A 6,000-nucleotide genomic window follows, 5' to 3' on the forward strand; every position below is an offset into this window, starting at 1 on the left:
CTGGTTGTGGCAGCCAGGCAGGCCAAACATGTACACGTCGCTTTAAGCTCTCCGTACTCATGCTTGGTCGACCTTTCCCTTGCCCTTACCTGCACCATAGAGTACCCATGAGCTGAAGCCCAACAAGAAAACTCAACACAAACAATCAACATACACATATCCAGCAACCAGCATATAACAAAGCCACCAATAGGCTAAACATATAGCGGCCATGCCGTCCCAGACGCTTTACCAGGCCCTGACTTTGCGGTCCATACCATGAGGATGACTCATGCATCCGAGAAGTGTAACACCCTGGTTACCCCAGAACCGTTACGGTGAACGGTGAACCGAAAATTTGACCCGCTACCCGAGTCTTTTGGTTAAAAACGTGTTCTAAGTGTTATTAACAGGCTAAGGTGGAAAACCAATAAAAAGCAAAGGATATGCTTAATTAAGTATATACAACTGTTCATGAGCTCATCAAAACATTTACAACTCAAAATGGTCATTACTGTTTCAAATTTACAAACCCGCTGACCTAAGCGGCAAAAATAGGGTAAACCCCCTAGTTCCTCTAAGAACTCCTTGGCTGTGGTGGTCAAGCGGCCGCATATGTACACATCACCACCTAAGCTCTCCACTCAGGGCTGGGTGAGCTTTTCTTTCCCTTTACCTGCACCACATAGCACCCATGAGCCAAAGCCCAACAAGAAAACACAGTATTGTATATAAACATTATTAAATGATTATCATTATAATCACACAGAGCTTATAGCTCTTAAATAGATGAGTGAATATCACTTGAGGTTCTAGCAAACCATACTGAGTGACTAACAAGCAAGTCACTAATTTAAACAGGAGAGTGGCTGCTAGGTAAGCCACTAGCCTTAAACAGATGAGAGACTGATGGGTAAATCTCTAACTTAATAGTTGAGTGACTGATGGGTAAGCCACACAAGCGCTTATAGTATTCATCGAACTTGAGGTCGGTCTGGCATTAATGCTCTTTGAGTCATCCAATGCAGATATCGATTAGATTAATCTTTATTGGCTTGCGTTGAACACGCTAAGGCCGTCCTGACTTATGAGTCAGCATTGTGTGACCAGTGCCCAGTACCACTGCCGAACTTGACTAATAAGTCCCAGCTTCACAGTTGATACTGACACCTTTGCCAAATCTGACTAATTAGTCAGTACCATGTACAAGTGAGCAAGATTTGCTAAGCATTCAATAATCAATCCATGTCCACATTTACACAATCAACATGCCTCAAGAATAATCATGCATGTCACATATGGGGTGCAGTCTTACCTCTGGTTCGAGCGAGAATTAATGTAAGAATGACCCTTGAGAACGACCTGTCTTTTGCCCCTTAGCGGTTACCTGGTCATAACCAATTATGGGATTCCATCAATAAAATGAACAACAAAGGGTTCCCAAACAAAAACCTAGCCTCCGAGACATCGAATACTACTAAACTAGGTAGTAGGATCGATCCCGAGGCCTAAGGCTAGAATCCCCAAGCCAAAAACCCAATTCTGGCCAAAATGCCACTAAGGGCCGCAGCCCTCCTTGGCCATGCCGCGGCCCGCCCCTTAAACAGAGGGGGCCTCCTTCAGCACCTCTCAAGAGCCGCGGCCCTCCTTGGCCATGCCGTGGCCCAACCCCCAGTTCAGCCAATACCCTGGTTTTTCTTCCCTTGCGATTTTCCTAGGAACCAACCTTTCAAACCAAGCTCAAACACCACTCAAACATCCAATACAACCCCTAAAATTGATCTATAACACTCCCTCATCGAAACCCAAGTTAAACCCAACCAAAACTTCCATCAATTCCAACAATCCACAACAAAATCATAAGCTGAAACTAACAACCAAAACAGAGCATACATGGAAACTAGTGGCTAGAAACTTACCTCAAACTCAGGTTGTGATGCTCTTCAATGGTGGAACACTCTCCCAAACTCCCAAGGTCTACTTCCCAAGCTTTAATCCTCAACAAGATCACAAAAACCACAAAGGAGATGAAGGAGAAGGAAGGTACGGGTAAGCTCCAATAACTTGCTCTGTTTTCTCTTCAATTCTACAGCCTAAAACAGTTTATATCTATCTTAGGGGTAAAAAGACCATTATACTCCAAAAATTTGAATCTTTTATTCATAGTGTTTGAATCTACTATTCATAGTTGAAAAAATATATATAAATCTTATTTAACTTTTTCGTTTGATATAAACGATGACACTCAGCATAGACTTCCTCTGTCATTGCTCGCCACATCTCATGTGTTGAGTCATAGTGTATATATTTTTCCTTTGTTTTGTCAGGCATGGTGGAAAGCATGCAATAATGTGCCATACGATCAGATTTCATCCAATCTGAATATTTTTCTTCTGCTTCATAGCTAGTAGCCAGAGGTGGTTCTGTTGGAGGTTTTTCACAGACAGTTGACATCATCTTCTTATAAGAAAAAATAGTCAACATGCCTCGAAACCAGTATTTCATATTTCCAGGTTCAAAAACCAAGGTTTTGAGAAAGGCATCGGTGTATGATTCTCCAATAGACATTTTGCTGGTAATAAATAAGTACAAATAAATATTATTATTATATTTAGAAAAATAAATATCAAAGTTTCAGAAATTAAACGTGATGCATGAGCACAATTAAAACACATAAAATAAAGAATAATTTCCACGATAAAATTTTCTAACAATTAAAGTGCCGCCTTAGGGTCGGTCAAATTAATTTTAGAGAATTTATAAGACATTCTTATCTTTATTGTTTAATACTTAAAATAACTCTGTATTTTCTCTTTTAAACATTAAAGTACCGCTTAGTTTGGTCAAGTTATGATTATCCACTGCACGAGCTTAATCATAACTTTGTGAGTGTAACCTATTATTTCGGAGTTCATGACTTAACTTAGGACATGCTGCCTTAGGGTCGGTCAAGCTTAAAATACATCATTAGTTCCTATCTATGTAAGAAATACAACCTTGCTATTGATATGTCTAGAGACCTTCCTTAGGGGGACGAAAACAAAGCCGTCGCGAGGCGCTATTCATATCTCGCGGTGTTATATTAATAATGGAGACCATGGGTTATGTTTGAGATATCAACCCTCTCCCACTCACTATTTTGAAATCAGTGTTTTTAACCTAATTAATTCCAAATTAATTATAGTTTCTTTAAACTTTATGAACATAATTAAAATTGGAAAGAAAGCGAGTTTCTAGGTGCATATCCAATTTTAAATTACCAATCATGTTCATCTAAACTTTACTAAAAAAGAACACTTTTAAAATAAAGTTGGTTTAAAGAAATTAAGTCATAAAGACTTAAAAATTGGTGTGATATTTTACCAAGTTTTCAAAATAAAACTAAGTAATTTACATGCAATTGATTTCACAAAACAATTCATATAAACAAATAGGACAATCCTAATAATCATGTTTCTACTAATGAGATGCATGATTATGACTGTGTGGGTTTTCATGTATGGCATACAATGCATGAACATGTTATCAATCACATGAAAATAATTATTTAAATAAATAAATAAACAATAAATGTTGAACCGGGTGCTTTTGGGTATTTCTAATTTTACAACCACTTTATAAAATTAAAATAAATAAAATAAAACTGCCTTGATATCCATCGAGCTTCTTTACTTTACTATCGGTAGGATATGTGGCATTGTTGGTCCAGAATAATAATAAGAAAACAATTTTCTAATTATTTTGATTAATTAAAACAAACTTTTAAATAATCATTATTTTTATTTTTCTTTTTAAATAAAACAACTTTTAATTAAAACTGAAATGAATTTAAATTAAAATCTGTTATTTTGAAAAAATAAATTTTAAATAAGATATTCAAAAAAATTTGTTAAGACAAAAAAAATATCTCATTATTTAAATATTAAATTTCAAAAATAGGATATTTAAACATTTTAAAAATAACAAATTAATTTTAGAAAAAATAAAAAAATAAAAAAAATTATGGACCAGTTAGACGGGGACACGTGGCGTCAAACGGGGGCTGCCGGGCTGGACTGTACGGAACCGTATGGACCCGTCTGTACGGCGTCCGTACGACATCCGGCAGCGGCTCGGAGGTGCGGTGGCTGAGTTCTGAATCTCGGGCTCCGTTCTGACTTTTGTGTGATCGGAATTACAATTTTATGGTGTCGAAAACCAAATAAAATTACACAAATCCTATGCCCTTTAATGGCTTACACAATGATCTAATCATAAAAAAATCCTAACCCAAAAACACCATACAATTAACGATTCAACATTCCCACGCATTCAATCATATTAAGCCATCCATTCATTCATCAAAATAACTAAATGCATAAAATTAAACCCACACAGATTCAATACATATATATGTGAAGATGGCTCTGGTACCATTTGTTGGTTTTTATTGATCAAATCAGAGATTATACGCAGCGGAACAACAATCAAATTGTTAGATTAATCTCATAAGATTTCTAGATCTACTTCTTCACATGCATATATATATTGAATCAAGGACATGAACAGAAAAATTACCTCAGGTCCTTCCTTGCTGCTATCTTTTCGTATGGCTAAATCCTCGAGATCTCACACCAAGATCTTCCAAAATGTTCTCAGGCACACAAAGAACGAGTGTGGGCTCGCTATACAAATAATAGGCAATAAACTATTTATCAGATGTTCTCAACACATGAGATTTGATAAAGTTTGGACCTAGGTTTTTGTGAAGAACAATGACTTTAGTTTTTGTCACTGTTCTCTTTCTCTGAGAGAGATTCCTAGATATTTTTCTATCCCTGAAAAATTACGTTCTTTGAAAAAACTGATATCCAATATTTAATAATCTCCAATATATTAAAATATTTGTTATTTTAAACAAATTCAAAATAACTGATCAGTTATCAGATTTTTGTTTAAATAATAATATTTTAATCATATTAAAATATCTCATTATTTATTTAATATTTAAATAACTAAAATTGTGGAATCAAGAGACTGAGTAAACTCTCTTATGCGTGTCGCACAGTGCATGTGCACTGTGCCACACGTGTACCACATGCCTGTGATGGCATGTGATTTTTCCCAATTTTTATTATTATTTAAATACCAAAAATCCCAAAAATAAATTAATTCAAAATTAATTATATTTTTGTTAAATCAAATAATTAATTAATTAATTACACATAATTAAGCAATAATTATGTTTGATACATAGAAAAATATTTTACTTATCACATAAGTCCTTTTTGCCCATTTTTGTATTTACCTTTGTCAGTGTTTGTTTGAGCCATTTCGGGGACCATGGACCTATAACATTAAGCTCCAATAAATTGAAACTAAATAATTAAACTCTTTAATTATAATAGTTAATTTATTAATTATGATATTACTCCACTATAAATTCATAATTGCACTCTTTATGTTATAGATATACTTTTACATAAATCTTTTTCTTAAGTCGTCCATTGATATAACCATCTTACAATAGTTCAACCCTCTAATTAATTAGTTCATAAATTAGAATGGAAGAATTACCATTTAACCTTTCTAATTTACTTCTTATTCCTTAAGTACCATTAATTCACTAGTGAATAATTAATCTGTAATCTAATTATAGATTTGAGCTCAAAATCATTCAGTTCCAGAATTAACCCTTAAGGGAACTAATATATGACCCGTTAGGAAATATTAGATTCCGTTTTGTTGATATATGTTCCCAGCCATCCATGATATTAAATCTCAAAAACAAAAGTCATTAGCCTCATTCTTTGAAGAGACCTTAACAAATGAATCAAAAGATTTAATAAACATGAACAGGAGTTCATGAACACTCACGATTTAGGTTGATCTATAAATGATCATCAGTTATGATATGAATTACAAGTCTTTATTGTTAAATGGTTTTTGGATAAAGACTTTAATTCATATCGGTCCATGTCATATATAATCATATTATATAAAGCACATTTACCGAGATGTCTTTCCACATCAATAATCCGA

The sequence above is a fragment of the Humulus lupulus genome, chromosome 5, assembly GCF_963169125.1.
Source record: "Humulus lupulus chromosome 5, drHumLupu1.1, whole genome shotgun sequence".
Lineage (NCBI taxonomy): Eukaryota > Viridiplantae > Streptophyta > Magnoliopsida > Rosales > Cannabaceae > Humulus > Humulus lupulus.